General features: G+C 35.9%; 1 protein-coding gene across 4 annotated transcripts in view; it reads left to right on the plus strand.

Annotated features, from left to right (window-relative positions):
* Positions 1–20876, plus strand: part of LOC129786044 (zinc finger protein rotund-like) — a 33020-nt gene that overhangs the window by 3123 nt on the left and 9021 nt on the right. The window lies entirely within an intron of this gene.

Genomic DNA, 20876 nt, shown 5'->3' on the forward strand with positions numbered 1-20876 from the left:
AAGGAAGTGCTCGAGGGAAATTAATTAAATCTCAAAATGAAAAGATGTTTTTGCCTTTCAGTATATACATTCAGAAGTTTTCATCCAGAGGGTTGGGGGGTTTTTCACAGCTATGTACGAAAAAATATCACCCCATCTCCCTACTCCGATATAGGTTCGCTTGCAGAAGAATAAGGGTGCCTCCGTGGGGGTATGCGCCCGAGTATTTCTGCACTTTTCTTTTAAGCTCTTTTGGGAGTTAAAATTCATCTTAGAAGTGAAAAAAATCTAACAATTCAGTTTCTGCTCTGACCTCGTGCTGAGAATCCATTATTGGTACTTTTTTACATTTTTTTTCGTCACTTTTCTTCTCCCATGAATACACGAAATCCCACAAAATATAGCCAAGAAAACTCACACATTCAACCCTCCCATTGGCACACACATGCATCCCGAAAAGCAGCAAAGTATTTTTTTCGGGAGGTTGTCAAAAAACTAACGAGAAAAAAATGTGTGTACGGAATGGATTTTATTTTTAACAATCCTCCAAATGTAACGATGTGTCTTTGCGGGAAAAATGTGTGTCGAAAATAGAAAAAGTGACTGAAGAAAAACATTTTCAGACACTTCATTTCACGCGCACGGGACTTGTCTTCTCTAGATAGCTTTTTGGGGGTATTACGGGGCAATGAGGATGAGTGAGGTGTGGAATGTTCAATTTTCCAATAATTTTCTGAATTGTATAAATTCCGAGTATTCGACAAGGAAATGAAGAATTGCTGTTAATTTGAAAATTTTAATACATTTTAGAGAACTTCTTATGATATATGTAGATACTTTATATACGTAGACAGGTTATTGATTACGGAATATGCTTAAAAAGGTTAAAAGTTTGAATTAGATAAGTATATTCTAATCATTAAACTGACATAGAAATGTAAAACTATAAGTTATGAAGTTCAAACTAGTTAACAAGTTAGGTCCGTTTTGCAAATTCTTGAGTTTTCTAGAGTAAAACCAGAAAACCTTTTAGGCCTCACAGCGCTGCAATATGAACTTATGAGTTCTTAAGCATTTCTAATCTTAAATCATTTTTTTTTACTTTTTTTCGGGATTCCTAGGTGAACTGAGTAGTTAGATGTCATAGATGATGTCTGGTTTAAGTAGCCTAGGACCTAGCTTTTTCTGCCTTTTCTTTATAAAATAAGACGAAAACATTGGCTAGTCTACTAGCATTTTAAAGAGAAACTCAGATGACAAATGACCTATACTTAGAACTGAAGTCTAGTAGCCATATTAGGCTACAGATTCTTTAAAATAAAGCTGTGAAAGAGGCAAAGAAAACTACTTAGTTTTCAAAATTTCATCAAACTTCTTTAGAATCGGAGATATAGAAGTTAAAGGAAATGTTTAGAAGCCAAATTCAAAGTCTGATGACACATCTCTACCTATCTAAAACAAAAATTTAGAAACATTTTTCATAATTCTTCGGTAAATTGTACTCTATTAAAGATATTTAAATTGATAGATCCAATAAGAAAAAAATAATATCGTTAAAATGATTTGTGGCAGAAGTTAGCACGCGGGACATGCTATGGTATAAGAAACCTTTCTGACTAGTCATGCCCTTCATGGTCATATCCGATATGTGATGCGTGAAAGTGAATGGCAGTAGTGGAGAACAATATTCTTCTTACCTAATTATCAAAATTCAACATATGGGATAGCTCCTCATCATCTCCAAAAAGTTCTTCCCTCTCTCACCTCAATTACAAGGCCCAGAACGCCGTATTTCGCAGTCTCACAGACATTTTTCATATGCTATATACATTTAAGAGTAAAAAAAACACATATTATTATATATTATTAACGTGACGCAAGAATGATTCTAAAAACGAGAGAAGGCATCATTTTCTGTGTAGAAAAGTCGGGGGTCTCTTACAGATTTTTCGGGTATAAAATGTTGATATGCGCGCCTTTGGTGTGCTGCTGCTGGTTGAGAGTTTATAAAATGATATTAAAACATGCTAAAGTTGAAGTTGGACAGCTCATGTGTGGTGTCTGTGGCTTCGTCATCGAAATGCGTGTGCAGAGGTCTAATAAATTGCACGGCGCCGCAACGCCTAACTATTCAGCATAACAGTGTGTGTACGTAGATATCGCGATTCCTGACCAGCAAATGACATAGACTAATTGTCGGTTTGCAAGTTGGACGCTTGCGGAGTCAGCCTGTTTGATGGGCAAACTCCCAAGTTTGTCGTATGGCGCGCATAAAAAGGGGGCCAATTGCACAAGTGTCCACCCCCAAAGCCAATATACATAGCCATACCCATACTTATGCTATATACTTTTGCTGTACAGAGAGCAATTTTAGTGGTCTTGTTCACATGTTGGGCCAGTTGAGCGGCGAACATTTGGAGGCTCTTGAGCAATTAAACATATGGTTAATATTTTTTCGAAGTCATGAGGATGATACCCTGGAGCGCTTCGAATTTCTCTTCGCGATCGTGCCTCAGAAAATTATTAATGAGTCTATGCCTTTCTCATGAAATTGTATTTGCTTTCCCACTGGCCAGCATCTTTCCACCAACTTCCGTTTGGCGCTCTTTCTCTTTTCACAGTGAGACGAGGAGAGATACTCATAGTTAGTTGCCCGAAAATTCTTACAAAACTCAAAGCCCCCATCTCGACAGTGTCCTCTAAAATCTCCTTTTGGTTTCTCTCCATGCGATTGCCTTACATTTTGCCTTGTCTTTCGTGAAATCTCACTCCCCCGGGGAGATTCTCTCCTGAAAACTTCTTAGAAAGTGGATGACCAATACAACCATAAGTGATTTGTTGATGAGATAACAAATTCTTATTGACGTTTTTGAGCTCTCACCCTTAAGAAATCTCCTCTTATGTTCCTTTTTCAACTTTCAGATCTATACTTGAAAAAAAAATGCATTTTTTTGTTCAGCTCCCCGGAGTGTGTGCACAAGTACATACACTGATGGAGAAAATTATAAGTACACATTTGAAAAGAATTTGGGAAAAAAAGGAAAAGCTTTTTTTTTTTTGTTAAAAGTCATTCGATCATGGAAAATAGTTAACAATCCAAAATTTTATATTCAATCTTAGTTTTTTTTAATTACTGTGTTTTATTAAGGAATCGGCATTTTTTGGGTATTTTTTGCTCTTAAAATTTTTGAGATGTGAAATTGAATTTTTAGAATTAGACACATTTCTAGATTTTGAGATCTAGAAGAAATTTTTCTTTATTGTTTTGTAGAAAAGAAAATAATAATTTTCACAGCACTAAAAAAACTACTGCTTTTAAGTTTTTCAGCCAAGACACATTTTGCACTAAAAAAAATAAAAGTTTTTGTGTTTAAGGAGAAAAAAAATTAATTTGTTCATAAAGGGCTTTTCAGTAACAAATATACTTGTTCAAGTGTATTTTTCATCCAGAATATTGCAAAAATACACTAATAAAGTCTAGGTTAGTCTTTTCCTAAAGCTAGGTTTAAGTTTTTGAAGCTAATCTTCAGTTTTATAAGTAGAACTTGATTTTTTTTAAAGTAAGGCTTTCAAGATGTATTCATTTCTAATATAATCTGACTTAATCTTGATAAATTAAAAGTCTGATTTTAAAAAAAACTTAAGTTAGCTAAAAAAAAAACTAAAACTTTAAAAAATTTAAGTCTAGCTTTATAAAATTACTGCTTTAGAAAACTTAAAGCTCTTAAAAATCTAGGTTGAATATAAAAAAGCTTAGAAGTTTCAAAAGCTTAGCATTTTTAACGGATTTTAACGACAAATCAAAATCTTACAAGACTTCTTATAAGATGCTCAATTTCTTCCAACAAGTGTCTCAATATTTCTTGCGGTCACTGTACATTTTAGACTGTGTATGGGAATGCGACTTAGCACGAAAAAAATATATGTACAAGGATGAAATGAAAAAAAAAAGAGAAGATGGAAGAGATTTCGGTGTATGCATTTTTGCTGGGGTTTTCGGGTGTTTCTGAGGATGGACGCTCAGAGCGCACACAGAGTATCACCACAGGTTGACCCAAAAGACCTAGCGCAGTTGGAAGATTGCTGCTGAGAATGTGCCGAAATCGTGCAAGAGCGAGAAGGAGTGCGAGAGGCACGGCAAAACTGCCAAACTTGAGGCACAGAGATAAGGTTCGATGCTTTTTGGCTAACCCAGAATGCTTGTACATGAACGATGAACAAAAAAAAAGTAAAACACACAAAATTTATATACACCAGCAATATTGTAAGAGAGATTATCTCTGCGACTGGAGTAGCATACAATCAAGCCCGATTCCTGGTATTTTTTTATAATGTCATCAAAGAGATACTGCCATGACGTCATCCGCGCTATATTAATTAAAAAGTCGTTATGAAGATTCGGCCAAAGTGCCTGGCAAAGGGAAATTTTATGTAATTTATTTTTTTGGGATTTTTTTGGGCGGGAAGATGAGACAGCATCGCGAGAGATTTGGCTTAAAAGCTACATGGAAGTGGATGCTGAAGGTCATTTTTTGAGACAGTGGCATGAGCCCTCATGGGTCCAATTGGAAGTCTATTGGACCGAAATTGCAATCCTTGCTTAGGGTTAAAACTATGTGTATGGCCATGAGGTTGATTTCTATTCTTCAAATGTTGACATTTAGTAGGTAACGTAGGTAAGGTATTGGAGAGAGACCAAAAAATGTCTGCAAAAGTCGCATTTTCAGCACATTGTAAGTGCTGTGGGGCTATTCGACGGGCGGAGGGATTATAATGGAGTTATTCACGAAAAAATCGTGTATAAGTCAGCAGAAAAGCCATCAGAGAGTCACTCAGTCAGTCACACATGGTTACCAATCTAATGTGTAGATCATGAGACAGAATGTATAGTAATTTACTCTGTGCGAGCCACTGTTTTCTCTGTCTCCTTCTAACGCACCGCCATATAGAACGCCATAAACCCGAAAAAAATTCAATTTTTTTCAACGATTCACGTCCGCGTTCATACATATATACATATTTATATACATACATATGTATATATATTCGAAAAAATATTATAAATGACCTTTCTTTGAGTTCCCGTGGTATTTTACTTTTTTTTTTCGGGGGAATATGTTTGTATATGCCCGTGGCTTGTACTCCAATACTTTGCTAGAAAAAATTCTCTGTACAAACGTACATAAGGCACACGGTTTGGCTAGAAAACGAGAGCCGTGGTATGTGGTTGTGCATGAGTCGTCTCCCCCGAAAGTGCCAGACCATTTCTTGCCACCCAGCCAAATTAGCAACAATCCCAAACACCTCCGAATAATGTCTTAAGCACCAAAAAGTCCAGTTTGAGGGCAAGCCAATTCACACAACAACCCAAGAAAAAATCGAGGGGAGAAGGTGCAAATTTGACGCAATTGAGTGAAGCTTCGCGCACGGGAGTCAAAAAATGCTCCTCTTTCCATTACTCGATTTTTTTCGTGTACGAGTAAATATAAACCAACACCCCGAAAAAAAAAAAGAAATTAATTTAAAACCTACCACAGTTTGCAGAGGAAGGCATAAAAAATGCCGAATTTGCCTGCGCTGTGGTGAAAAAAAAATTCGCAACCATCTCTCTCTCGAAAAAAAAATGATACAATCAATTTTTTTCGCTCCAACACAGAGACTCTTCCCGAAAAAAATTGTACACAAACTTACAAATTTGTTCAGTGGAAGTGGTTTAATATAGAAAAAGAGACTTTATGTAAGATTGTACATAGCTGGGCGTCGGTGTATACGTAGCGCCTTATGTACCTTACTTTGGCTCACATGTGTATAAATATTCACAGCCATGTGTGTATAGGGCAACTCAAAAAAAATGTAAACATTTTTTTCACCTCAGCACAAAATAGCACACCGTAGTGACCGAATTCCCAACACTCGGGAACTCCAAGGGAACTTTCTTCCAATTGTCTTCCGTTCTCTGTAAAAAACTAATGCTCTCTTCTCTATTCGGACTTTGTGGTGTTTTTAGGTGATGCTTCTATGCTACAAAGGGGTGATTTTCTTTTGTTGAAAAATATTAAATTTTTTCTTAAAAAAATCAATTTTAATATCATTAAGTTTAGGAGAAAAATAGTAGGAGTCTAGAAAAATTCAAAGTACAGCAGTTCTGTACTTGAAGGAAGGATCTAACCCTAGACTAGACTGGACCTAGCTATATACAGATAATGATGAATTAATATTTTTAAAATTATTCATCAAAATGGATTTTAAATTAGGTAAAAGAAGGGTAAAGAGGTATATCAAACATGCACTTTTACTGCGGAAATATAAAAGAAAAAATTAAAAACTAGAAAATTGAATCTATACTGCTCATGTAAGTCCTTGAGCCTTGAAGTTATTATCGTATATTGTCATCTATCTAAATCACAATGTTTTCCAAAAGACTAAGGCTTAAGTAATCAGACACCGGTAAAAGTCAAAATAGATAGAAGAAATAAATTGGATTCTAAAAAAGAGATAGGTAGGTAGTTGAAAGGCTAGACTATATGCTACAGAGTAATTATATGCTGTCTAAGGAAATCTAAAGAGCTCTAAGAATATATAAGCCAACATCCTTGTTTCTGGTCTACCTAGAAAACCAATTGAGTTATCACTAAAAAAGTCCCAATGTCAGAAAACTATATACTAAAATTCTTGCCCATAGGACTTTAAGCCTACATTTTGTTTTATTGTTTATTCTTATAGGTGTTTGTGCTTATAACTTTTTAGGGAAAATTCTTACAAAGTTTTAAAGGTTTTAGCTTAAAAGGGACCAACTCCAACATCCCTTAAGGTTTTCTAGGTCTAGGTTCTTCTTTAGCAAAACTATCTAAAACTGAATACGAAAGCTACCTAATATACCTATTTACATAACAGTGTAGTAACCAACAAACAATTAAAAACTTAAAACAATTTTAAAGTTTATCAAACATTCTAACGAAAAAAATTGCCTGTTGACTGATTTTTACCTTTTTTCTGCGGAGTGTCTGCAAATAATTCTATCCCCAGTTATTCACTTTTTCAGTACAATACAACACTGTGAGAGTGGTTGAATATATACGAATAAGTTGTGGGTATTCGCCTAATGGCTGAATATGTACTCTCGTCGCCTCCACTTCAACCCCTGGAGTGCTAAAAACTTTTCAAGGGAACATTTTTTATATAGGTACATTTTTCGGTGTATGGGCTAAAGTGGTGCCATTTTAGGCAAAGTGATGAAGAAGATGTTGGCTCGGGGGTGATGCGAGGGAGGAGGATGAAAAGAAAAAAATCCGAGAGTGAGGACGAAAAATTGACGAAGATGGGTGAAGGAAAAAAAAAGTTTCTCAGCGACAGGTAGAAAAATCCCAAAATTCTTATCACTTGCGCAACATTCCCGCACCACACAACCCCTCGTCGTACAAGAGAGACGGAGGAACTCTATTTCGGTGCTTGGTCCTCTATTCAAAATACATAGTCTTTCATGGAGCGCCATTGAATCTCTGCATAGTGCTTTTATGCATGCATATAGAAAACATGTGTATAGATGGATTGGGACAATGAGTTACCCCACTGTGTGGGTGGATGGAAGAAAAGAATTACGACAGCAAAACAGGACGAAAGAACAAAAGGCGACTTGGAGAAAAAATCAGGGTTGCACTTGAAGCCATTTACTCAAAAACCACCCTGTAGTGTTCATGCCTTAGTGTGCTGGGTTCCATTTTTTCATTCCTTTCATTCTGCTCAGCCATCATTTTTTTCTCGCTACCTATATGCAAGAATAGAGACGCTTCCTCACCCCCGCCTCGTTGTCAGACAATTCGACAATCTGTTAACTTTTATTTTCGATGAAACAATGTAAAACGATGCAAAATAGCGCAATTCTACACTCGCCAACTTCCAGCCAATTAATTAATTCCTCAGCACTTTACCGAGGGAATGCTTCACCGACTTTTTCAACCATATATACTCCACGAAATTGCTTCTGATGGTCCATTCATGAGAAAGGTGGCAATGGAGGCGCCTTTTTTTCGTACCATCCACACTCTGTGCAGAAATTCTCAGCACCTCCACCATCTTTTTTTTTTGTTGAACGACGCTTCGTTTGCAAGTTGGTCAAAATTATCGATCAGCCCAATGAATTGGCTGAGAAAAATTGTGTAATGCTCTGACAGGGAGTATTCGACACATGAGTGGTTCACTTTTTTTTGCCACATTCAATATGCAGATGAATTACATTTTCTGTTTATGAATGAATTGTAATTCAATCTGCTTGAGCTGTAAAAAACCGCACTGCTTGCTCAAAGTATTTATTCATGGAATTTTTAATTGCATTCTCTTCTCTTTTGTGGAGGCATTTGGACATTTTTCATGAAATTCTTTATTAACAATAATTCCGTTTTTTTAGGCCAGATTTAAGTTTTTAAAGCAAACTTTAGTTGCTTGAGATTAGGGGTGAAATTGTCTAATCAGTCCGACTAAGGTTTCTTTTGCCAAGCTTAGGTGTTCTTAAACCAGATCTAAATGATTAAGCAAGGACTTAAGTTGAAATTGGCTTGAATTTCTTAAGTTAGGCATAAGTTTTCTAAGCTAGGCCAAGTTTTTTCAGCTAAGTCTTAATTTTTTCTTAGACAGGCTTAATTATTTGAAGCTATCTCTAAGTTTTTTGAACTTAGGTTTTGATTTTAGACTTAATTTTTTTTTACGTTTTTAGACCACCTAAAAGTACATTCAGAAACGATTCATCCTGACCTAACCTTAAAACTTGAAATCCTGAACCGTCTAAACCTAAGAATTCAGGCCTAACTTTAAAAAACTAGTGTAGGACTTAGTAGTTAATTTCGGACTTTATTTCTGAAAAACTTGTAAAATAAGAATGTCGCATAATGGTCCTCTTAAGCAGGTAGAAATTGATGCTGTTGCCCGAAATCCTTAAAGAGGAAGATGGGGTGCAAATGGAATTTTCCACGGGGGTGTGAAAAAGCTATCATATATAGTGAAAATTGTTGGCAGAACGTGGGAACGTTATGTTTCACAATGTGACAACAAAACACGCACTACAAATGTTGGACGAAACTCGTTATCCACCCACTTGGCGGAAAGCCTTTCAACCAGAGTGAGAAGAGTGAAGAAAAAGTGCCAAATTTATTCCAATCCGCAGAAAAAAACACGTTTCTTGCCATCAAAATGTATCATGAAAAAAATGATCGCAGTGTCTCCTCAAGACATTTTTTTTCAATTTTCAAGAATGGCCCAATTTTTTACGACTTGTTTTATAATATTGTTAATCAACCTGCATTAGGAATTAATATGATTTTTTAAACACGCCGACATCCACATTTTATTCTTTATTCTTCTTCCATGGGATTGGTTATTAAAATATATTTTTTGACTATTCCAATATTTATGGGTTTTGTACATTTTTGGGTGTTTCTTACCTCTCTTTTCAACGCTTTCGTGTGCAGAAATTATTCTAAAAAAAGACCGCCGTTTGAATACGCAGTGCTCAGTCGGTGAGGAAGGTGGGAAAATTGTAGAAATTGTAGAAAAATAAGAGAATAATAACGACCTACACCACCTGTTGACTTCTTGCAAATGTCTCACACCTCTCCCTCTCTTGAGGACTTAATGGGTATTGCCCGGAGTTTAAAGTCGATGCTTTTAAGAGTGGTGCAGCACAACTGCAAGCCGGTTGTTCACCATACACAACACATGCATACATATATTATGCTCTTATGATTATGACCCTGCTCTAGATGGTCCCAAAAAAAAATGAAAAAGAAAATCAACCAAAATCCAAAACATTGACAGTCATTCTTATGGACAAATCAATTAACCACATAGATTTGTGATACTCTACCCAATTTACTTCGGTAATTAGGTGACCATCGAGAGAATCTCAATGCTGCTTAATCGGCGTGTGAGCATGGTTGATTTCATTTATGTTATATATGGTATATATCAAGAGGAAGCAGTTGTTCTCTTCTTCCACTTAAATTGCGCATATTTGACACCGGGAAATTGATTGTGGGAGCTTTATCGGTGACTCCCTCTCTTATCGCTATCGATCTATCTAAAATGACTCAAGACACCGTACAAAGTTTGAATAAAAGCGGAAGAAACCCATAAGAGTTCAGAGAAAACCCTGAATTTCTTTCATTTTTATTAAGAAAAGTCTATCCATCACGTAAGGTTTTTGATTTAATTTCTGATTTAAAAATTTGCAGGGAAGGGGATAACTTGGGGTAAATAGGATCTTTTCTTATGGCATAGTTTTGCTCTTTTTCTTGGAAGGCTTTTCATTATAAATTTGGAAAATTAAGGAAGAAATATTTTACGCGATCCTGTTCAATTTTTACTTTGTGTAATAAAAGATTATTCTGAAGGACAAAGAACAAACCGTCGTAAAGGATCAAGAAAGAATTCAGAATTAGCCAAAAAGATTTACCATTTATTATTGACTAAAGCTAACTGTGAAAAATTAACGTTTTTTAAGAAATAAAAACGATTACGTATTTTTCCATTTTTGACAAATCTTTACCAAATTTTTGCAACTAATTTTAATGGAAAATGGTAAGTCTGTTTGGCCAATTCTGGGTCTTTTTTATCCTCTTTAACATTACGTTTCTTCTGTGTTTCCTTGGACGAAGTTCTAAAACTAAAATCTATAAATAGACACCTTTTAAGGACCAGAATCATTTTTTTAAGGTTTTATTTACTTTAAAACACGTAAAGAATCTAAATTTTAAACTCATATTAAGCCATACTTCCCTGTTGTGGAAAAATGATTTTCCAACTGGTGTTGAAAAGTATCTATTTTAAAAATCTATCTAATATTTTTCGCTATAAATTTTCCCTCCCTTGTCCCGATAAAGACATTTGAGACTGATGATCGCAAACACGGAGAGGGGTGTTTTATTGAATTAATCACTCGCAACTGGATTGGGCATAATTGTTTGATTTATCGATAACTTTCATTGACAATTTAAAATGAAAACGATGAAGAAATTGAGCCAACGAATAAATTTGCCACAATGAAATAATTGGTCGTTAGAAACATCAGCAGCAGCCCTAAGTGAGGAATGTTGTATATAATTCTTATTTTATTAAAATCCATCCGGGAGACGTTAGTTGAGACTCTTTTCTTTCTGGAATCAACGACGACGATGGCTATGCTGTGGACGCTTCAGTCACCCTTTATTCTCTAGCCAGTCAGGCGGTAACCCGTCATCGATATTTGCTGGCTAGCCCTCCATTCTTTTGCCAATGAATGAAAACCAGTCAGTCCTTGCGTCTCGGCATAGGGGATCCCCCTCTTGGCGGAAAGAGGTGGAAAAAAATACTGTTGTAGGCGATTTTTCCACTCGAAGTATATTTTCTCAACTTCCCCCGCAAAATACATCGCTGTATGCGTATTTGGATGAATTCTATTTTGAAGAACGAAAGAAAAAACCTCTTCTTCCATTTTTGAGAGGAGTAAACTTGCGGGCTGGATGTATTTTTTCAAGCATACGTAACGAATTCGAAGGGATTGAGAGGGCAAGTGATGTTGTGAAGACTTCGGTATGAATAAACAGTTCATGGCCACTTCAACATCAACTACCCAACGAGAGAAATCGCTTGAAAATAGGGAAAATTTTCGTAAATCCGTCGGCAGGGATTTGTCGAGAATTGGTCAAAATCTCGACGCCTTGACGAAAATGGGGAATAAAAATCCCAATTTTTCTGCCGAAAGTTCGTCGAAAGCATATTCCCTATTTCTGCCCAATTGGGAAGCTGATGTCGAAACGTGGCCGACCATATTCCGACCTACCGTCGAAATAGGGCAGAAATAGGAAAAATTTTCGAAAGTATGTCGACATATATTGCTTTGATTTCCTCGTTATTTGTCTCTTTCTCTCCAATAATATTCAATTCAAACAACATATTTTTATATTCTTCTGCTCTTTTCACACATCAGATGATTATATTGGGGCCTCCATGGCGTTATTTTACATGACAACAATAAAATGCCAAGACAAAATGGAACACGATATTAATAAATATTAATATTTTTATATTGCGACTTATCCTGACGCTTGGTCTTTGGAAAACTATGCCACACCCTTTTCCCGACGGGAATATTTGCCATAGGCGATAAAATGCCATTGCATTTCACAAAAATTTAATTTTTTGATTATATTTTAATTTCACTTAAAAAATGAAATTTCCCAAAACCTTGTTGAAAGTATTTTTAAAATTCCTTTACACATCCTGAAACATGTTGGTCAACATATTTTGGATGCAAAAGTCTCAGATAATTAATAAATCGAATTTAATTTTAGCAAATAAATTTTTGATTTGCCGCGCACGAATAAGTACGCCATTGAGCTCATTAACCTCTAAACCTTAAAGTCCATCTGTTGACAAAATATGAAATCCAAAATCTGGAGAAGGGCAGAAATTGGGAAGAAATAGGGCAAAAATTGGGAAGATTGTCGAAAGCATGTCGAATATTAGTCGACAAGCGGCCTAATTTTTTTCCCAATATTAATGGAAATGGAGGAAGGAAAAATTTCGACAGACTGTCCACACCCAATTCCCTATTGGGAAGGCGTCGAAACTTTTTCGAGATATCTTCCACTTGGGCTGCCCAATTTTTTTACTTAAAAATAAAGCAGAAATTGGGCTACTTGATAAGGAAATGTGCCGAATATATTTCGAAAGATGATTTCCTTCCAAAATAGGGCAGCTACCTTCGACATATTTTGGAAATTATTTCCACAAAGTCAACATTTGGGAAAATAGTTCTCGTTGGGTATATAGTGTCGAAAGGTCCGTGGAAGAACTCTGTGTACACGGAGTTCTGGGCAGGAGGAAAAATTGAGAAATTTTTCAAGTGGATTCTTGACAAGAAAAAATACCTCTGAATGGACTTTCTTGGGCGGCGAATGTAAGATTCTCATTTGAATGTAAAAATTTGGCGAAGCTTTTTCAGTACCTCCTCCTTCAAGCTAAGCCAACAAGAGCCAAAAACTTACATTATTTGCAAATAAACACTGAATAATTGAGTATCCATTGAGGCTGAGAGAATCTCACAGATGAGATCCTCCGCACTATTCATGGAATTTCCAATATACCCGGGGACCCTGGTAGAAGTAAGTAAATATATACACAATTTCTCGAGGGATCTCCGCCTTCGCAGCTTCTCTGTTGATTGCAATTATTGACGTGATTTGATGATTAGTATTTGGCAACTTTGGGGCTCTCAAAAACGTTGAAAATTGTCCACAAATTATGTGAAGATGCCACTCAAATGGGGACATTAAACTCCATGAGATTTCGCAAAATTTTGATGAATGCCATTGAAATTCTCTGAGATTTCTGTAAAGAGAAAAAAGCGGTTAACTTTCACGGGTACGAGCAAAGGAAAAGTTGGGAAAATTAAAAGAAAAAAGGGGGAAAATGTAGCATATTGTTAGAGATGTGAGGGAGGTGTTTTCTTGAAGAATTTCCCCTTCCTTTACATTCTTTTACATTTTATTAATTACAAAGAATTTGATGAAGAATTTTGTTGATAAAGAATTCCTTGAAATTAATTATGGGAAGGTATTCTTATTAAGCGGAATTACTTGAAATTTGAAAGGATGTCGTCGATAACATTCCATATAATGTATACGTTCAATTAGGATCTGTTAGAAAGTTCTAATAAGAACATAATCATGTTGAATTTCGTCCAAATTTAAATCAAAAGAAAAAGAAAATTAATTGTAAATCAAACACGCAAATATTACTTGTTGGCCCCTTCTAAAAATATCAAAAACAAAGAGATACACCCATTCATCCATCATAAGTAGCAACACCTTGCAGTTGGCGGCAAGTGCAGGAACCTTTCGAAATGGCCCGAAAGCACAAGTGTCGCCTGATGGGCCCACATTTTATACATTGGTAAGCCTCAGCATCTGGGATGGACCAAGTGGTGAGACGCCAGATCAATTTGCCAATCGCCACAATTGCGGACATCGCACCTCGTCGAGATGCTAATGCGATTGTACACAGCAGAAGCCGAAGGAGGTGGAGATTAGAAAGCACAGCTCATTAGAAATTTTCACATATGCAAAAGCCATGATGGTGCCCGCCTGAAGAATACATTGTTTGGCGATCGCGATTGGGCAGGAGCTCACTTGTGTGAAGCTTTCTAAATGATCCAGAGATAATTCATTGGAAGTCTGTCCTTATTTGGAGGGCTATTTAAAGATTTGCTAATTAAGCCTCTCACTTGTTGTTGGGTGCTGTTCGAAGATTCCTAGATTAGGGTAATGTGTGTGTGTACCATAAAGAAGTAATTATTGAAATTTATTATTGTTATATCGTTAAAATTGAATACTTGCTGAGAGAAGACTTAAGAATATGAAACAGAATTTCATTTCCTTGTGAATAAGAATTAATTAAACAGGGTTTTTACAAATAAGTCCGGCTTAGTTAGTTTCTTAAACTAGGCTTTAGGTTTTTTTTATTTCGTAAAGGTAAGCTTTATGCCTTTGAGATTAGGTCAGGTTAAATCAGGATTAACCTAATCTTGAGAGCTTATTAGACTGACTTCCAAAATTGGGCCTAGCTTAAAAATCGAAGTCCTAGTTTAAGAAAACTTAAACCCAAAAAAGAAAAATCTGGGCCAAGTTTAAACTTACGCTTGATCTTAAAAAAAACTTTAAAGTTTTTAAACCTTAAGTCTGACTTTAAAAACTTAAGCCGATCGAAAAAATTTAAGCTTAGCCTGAAAGATTTAGATCTAACTTAAAAACCCTAAGACGGATTTAGGAAAACTATAACCTAAAATTAAAAAAAAAATGTTAGACATAACTTAAAAAATTAGATCTGTCTTAAGAAACTTAAGCCATGCTTAATAGAAAACTTTACTCAAACGTTTTAGGATTATTTAAAAATATTTTCATTGAAGACTTCTATCTAATGAAGCTGTGAAAACTATTACGTTTTTATTCTTCATTCTAAGTTTTTCTGCTTACGTTTACTTTCTTTCTCAGCTTACGCTTACACCATTTCTCTCAGCTTACAGTATCTTCTTCTTTTTCCTTACATTTGTTCCATTTTCCCGAATGAGTTCCCCTAATTATCTCCTCAAAACCCGGCATCTTTTTAAAAGCCTTGAACTGTATTTTAAAGCAGAATAATTTGAAAATTTGGCGCAATTTCGGCCAAAAATCATACCATAGCTCATAGATTAGGGGCAAATCAAATAAATAAAAAGGAGTAAACTGATAGAATGTCGGGGGGCGATAACACATTTTATCTAGACGCAAAATTGCAATAATTCGCCTTGACCGTTCGATAAAAGTTATGCAAATGAGGAAATTGCCAATTCCCCCGAAACGAATATTCAATGTCTTCCATGGCGGATGATAAGAAACATATTTGCCGCAGAAAATGGGATTAAAAGTCATCCCAAGTCTACGTTCTTATCGTCAATGAGGCCGAAAATGTTTAGCGAAAAAGTGTAAACAAAGTGTGAGTTTTGAACTCTTTTAATCATCAAGTATTTTTGTGAATAGTAGAGATGGCTTCTTTTTGGCTTGAATGCTGGGAAGATAGGAGATTAGGGGCATTTTATAATTCATCTGCTATCTTGGAGTGTACATTTGGGTGATTTGAATGTTTTTTTCTTGGACCAAAAAGTCACTCAGTTTTGCAAGTTTCTCGTTTGGATTGCGCGTTCTCTTGGTGACTGCTGCTGCGAAAATGATGGTTTAGCTGGTCGATGTAATCAACCAGTTTTCGGAATATTTTGCTCACAGGAACGTGATGCAAATTTTTTTTTTGTATGTAATTTCCCAAAAATAGCCTGAGGTATGAGTTGTTGGCTAAAAATAGTGCCTGTCTCAATCGTATCGGATTTTTTTCTCTTTGCAACTCCTTACTGATTGTACCTCAATCGATGGAGTGCATAATTGAAATTAATGCCAAATTGACGGATTACTATTAATTTATGGTTAAGCATTTTCGAGAAATTGAGTGTGTGTGTCTTTCAAGGTTTCCACTCGGGCCTTTTTTTCCGGTCCCAACTGCCCAATCGTCTTTTCACATGACGATCATTCACATAATTGCTTCTCTTTTGGAGGCAAGGAAGTCCACGCCACTAATCTGATCACTCTGAACTTTGATTAATGGACGAGGCACTTGAAAATCTATTTGATAATTAGAGATACTCTCATGCGGCTTTTTGGCGCGCGCAATTCAAACGCGAGGAAAGAGAATGTATTTTCTTGTAACAAGATTGCCGGTCCATACACAATTGTAGCATTTTATTTGGGGTTTAAGCAAAATCACTGAATTCACCTCTTTCATATCTCCCTCACACTGCTAAAAAAAATTTCTCTACACATGATTGCCATTTAAGCCACTCGATTTGTCCCTCTGTACCACACCACACAAACATCGGGCATACGGATGACTTGGAGTCGCGCAAAGTGATTCGGTCCTCGTCAATTTGGCAAATTGCTTAATTGGCGAATTGCGCTCTCAAAAGAATCCCACGCATCCGGTCAAAAATTCACCCAACATTCATCCATCAATCGTTAGGTTTGTCTAATACGCGCGCACCCATGTCTCTGATGGACTCTTTTCTTCATGCGAGAGCCCCCCACGCTAAAAGGTGGAGAAAGGATGACTGCCTGAAGAACTTATCTCTGTCCAATTGGCATTTCACTCTCCTCAGCGAGAAGAAAAAATTTCTCGAATTATTATTAATACCATTGAGAACAGCACAAACGATGAAAAACGTAATCCATTAAAATTAACGGCAACTCGTTAATGTTGCGATTCGTCACTGAAAAATATTTCTTCATGCGCTCAAAATGCCCATTGATTTGATTTTATGATGCCTTTTATATTATTATTTTACCGAATACTAAAGGAATCAATTGATGACAAATCATAATGATTTTAAGAAATTTATGCATGTCTCTGGTCTTTCTCGCCTTTTATTTATATGGGAGATTGTCTTCTCGCGCGCGGGTTTTTTCCTCGCTCTTACCACTTAGAGTTGACGACTCTTTGAGCAAGATGATGAAGGTGCCAAAACACGGTGTACACCACTATTTCTCTTTAGATTTTTCTATTTTCCTTAAATTGATAAGAGTTTTTTTTTTAAGAAAAATTTCATTTTAGAAAGCGAAATAATAAATTAAGGACTGTAAGAAAAGAAACATTCCTTAAAATCTCTAAGCTAGAATTGCCATAAAAGATGTGAAGGAATCTATGAAAACCTAGTCGTAGACAGTTTTAGGATACAGCAATGCTCCTAATTTTAAAATTAAAAAAACCGTTTTGTTTTTCTTCATTATCTCAGATTCGGAAGCAACTATTTTGTCTTAAAACTATTTAGGTATCAAAAATTAGAATTAGCCTAAGTAGACTCAAATCCTAGATTCCTACATCTACTAAACTAACCTTCATCTTCTAATTCGATCAACCAAGGAGTAAATTTAAAAAAAATACTCAAGAAGACGTTTCTATAGTCTTATTATGAAACTCTCAGTCTTATGAAACTGATAAATGTTTCTACTACATATCTATTTCCCAAAGAAGACAATAAGTTGGTCTTAGTTGGCTAACTATCGCGATCTAGGGTCTTGACCGTTTTTGACACTGAACTGGATACTGAAAAGCAAATTACGTCAAAAACTTTGAAATAGTTCGGTTCTATTCGACCTAAGCATAGATATCTAATCTAGGAATCTTCTTTTTCTCTAGATATAGTTGTTTTTCCTTTACAAAAATAGGTATTAGAGGACTCTCAGGATGTTAGAACAACACACGGTCCTTTTAATAGATGGAATATTCTATTCTCCACTCACTAACTTATTCTAGATTGATTCTTAATCGAAGACAGACGGTATTTGTTCGTATTTCAGAAACCTTCTGGTTACGAAGTAGATCTGAAAGGGTTAAATATGAAACTTAAACTTTGTAACAAACATCAGTTAGGCCAGATATCTTTTGTAGCTAATCCACTTCTCTCACAATCATTTACATAAGAGGAAGTGATTGACAATTTTTTAGAAGAAAACGCCAAAAAGTTTACGTCACTGTAGTACATCATTCCTCGCTAAAATTTCCTCCCTTGAAGGCCGTGCTCGAGAAATTTGTTGGAAACCGACAAAGATTAAAACATTTAGTGCGGTCAGTTATGTTATTTTGTATTGTGCGATGAAGAGGAGAAAAAATAAAAGGCTGGTTGCGTAAGAGTGACGACTCTTTCTGCGTGATCTTAGCACGTATAGAAATTTGCTGTAATTTAATTTTCACCTGTGAATTCACCGCAAGATGATAAGTTTCTCATTATTATTAATGAAGTTACACACTGTTGTAGGTTTTTTTGTTGTCTTCACCATTTCATGCGCCTTTCGGTGCAGTTTTGCGATATGATTTTGACGGGCGGCTATATCGTGAAGTTGGGAGAAAAATCCAGTAGCAATTTGTCTGGGTGATCTCCGCACATGGCTGACTCCCCGGATCCGGATTTGTAGGCGCTGCGTGCGCGAGGCTGATGCCCGGCTGCGAGGGGGGCATTGTCGTACGTCGTGAAAATATTTGCATAAATCAACAAAAATTGATTAACTAACAAATGTGTATGTAAATTTGTCTAGTTTTGTCCCTTGTGTTGTTGGTTGAAAAATGCAGTAGCTTCTTCACAAATTTGACAAAAGACAACATCAAATATAGCCAAATGGATGGAGAACCCACAAGGAGGCCCCAGTAGTGGACACACTTCTCTCTCCATCTCTCTACGCGTCTCCGGGTTGGCACGCGGGGGGAGATCTTTGGGTTCACGGGAGGGAAAATATACACCATACACAAGAGAGTAAGACCCACACACAGGTGAAGACTTTCCGTGCGGTAGAAAAAATAATATATAGGTATATAGCATGGATGGAAAAAAAATATCGCAGACAAGAGAGAAGCCTATGGACAAAAAAAAAGACTCGCAGGGAATAATGAACAAGCTGTGTGAAGAGAACATGCATAAAAAATTCTGTTAATAAATTGTTTGCTTTAGCATTTTTAAATTAAATATTAGACATTTACGTTCACCAAACAATCAGCAAATAGAAATCACATCATCGAATATAACTGATTTTTCTCGATCTCCCATCTGAGCCACTACTCATTACCTTTTCTTCCTCCCCCCGCTGAAGAAAAAAAGCAAGCTCGGGTGCCTTGTCTTATACTCTCTTTCGCCGATCGAATTGGTAGTTTGTTTTCACAACACACAGAGTACCAACAGCACAAACTGGCCGAAAAAAAAGACATTCACATTGTATCTGTGAGTACACACAAAACATCGCCACGCTGAAGCAGGTGGTACCGCGAGATTTATCAATGCTGATTGAGCAGTTGCGCGGGAAGAAAGCAATCTTCAAAGAAGTAGATCATGCGAAGATCAATTCATCCCTGGGGGACAAGAAAACGCCTTTCTCACTGCAAATACAAGCATTGCCAACCCACAATGCTCAACTCCAAAATTCATACCTCATGCATACCTACATTACATATATCTTTTTTCAAAACTGCCGAATAGATCATTTTCACTCGCCACTTAATTATGCGTCTCACAAAAGTTTTCAATAGCAATTCAAATTAGGCGTATCGATCTCCATGTTTAAAAATATTCGGGTGTATCGCACAATCCATCATGAGACGAATAAACTTGAATTAATTTTATATTATGCATAATTTATAACGAAATCCAATGTTTCGTTTTTTTCTTACTTATACTTACGATCTCAACTGTGAGCAATAAGATCAATATGATTTTGGGGATTTGATTGAATTAGCTTTCATACGCCATTAAAAATGTTAGTTGTATATAGGTTGTATTTCTGGTTTTACTTTTGATTTGAATAAATCGTTACAAATGTAAGTTTAAAAATGTAATTCATGAATTTTTCAAACTTCTTATATTATAATTTGATCATTAATTTTATAGTATTAATTGAAAATGAAAGATTTCTTTAAGAAAGTCAATCATAACGCGTCCAGTTATAAGAGTTGGTGTCCCACAACGTGCAAAAGTTTGTTTATGCGTTGTTATTTAATTTCTGAGTTGTATTAGTAGGCGAAATTGATTTTTTTTTTGTAAAAATGAGTAATTTGATGCATAAAAAAGGTCATATCTCTGGTTCTATAACACCTACAGAAATTTCTTGACTAGTTTTGGAAAGGTCTTGAAACAAGCAATAAGTTGACATATATTTCAATAATTTTCAAGGTCACATCTAGAACAAAAATGGCGGATATTTGTTTGACCAAAACAGTTTTTTGCACTTTTTGTCCTCATGGAATGGTTCTAGAGGTTTATAATGTTCCAGAAAGTTGTAGTGTTTTGCAAAACCTTTAATTTGATACCAAGTTGAGCAAAATCGGTCAAGCAGTTCAGGAGATATGACTCTTAGAACTTTTCAAATTCAAGAATTTTTCAAATGGTCATATCTTCTAAACGGCGACATAGATTTTCTTCATTTTTGGACTGGTGCAAGATTATTAGTCCTACTACAACATATCAAAATTTAAAAGATTTGCCTAATGGGGATTCGGAGATATTGCCCCTTAAAGTTAGGCAATTTTTGTTTTTGAATTTAGCGCCTCTTGCGGACATTTTTGGAACTTGGAATGTTATAGACAGTTGTAGGGCTTCTTGAAACCTTTCATTTGATACCAAGATGATTAAAATCGGTCAAGCCGTTCTCGAGTTATATCGAAAAAACACTTTTTGCTTTAGGCCGCCATATTTGCTAAACCGCTTGACCGATTTTCAAGTATGAATTATCGACGAAAATGTCTCTCTGAGCTCTACAACATACTAATATTTCAGACCTCTAGCTGTAAGGGAAGTGGTTGACGGT

Source organism: Lutzomyia longipalpis, chromosome 1 (assembly GCF_024334085.1).
Source record: "Lutzomyia longipalpis isolate SR_M1_2022 chromosome 1, ASM2433408v1".
NCBI lineage: Eukaryota > Metazoa > Arthropoda > Insecta > Diptera > Psychodidae > Lutzomyia > Lutzomyia longipalpis.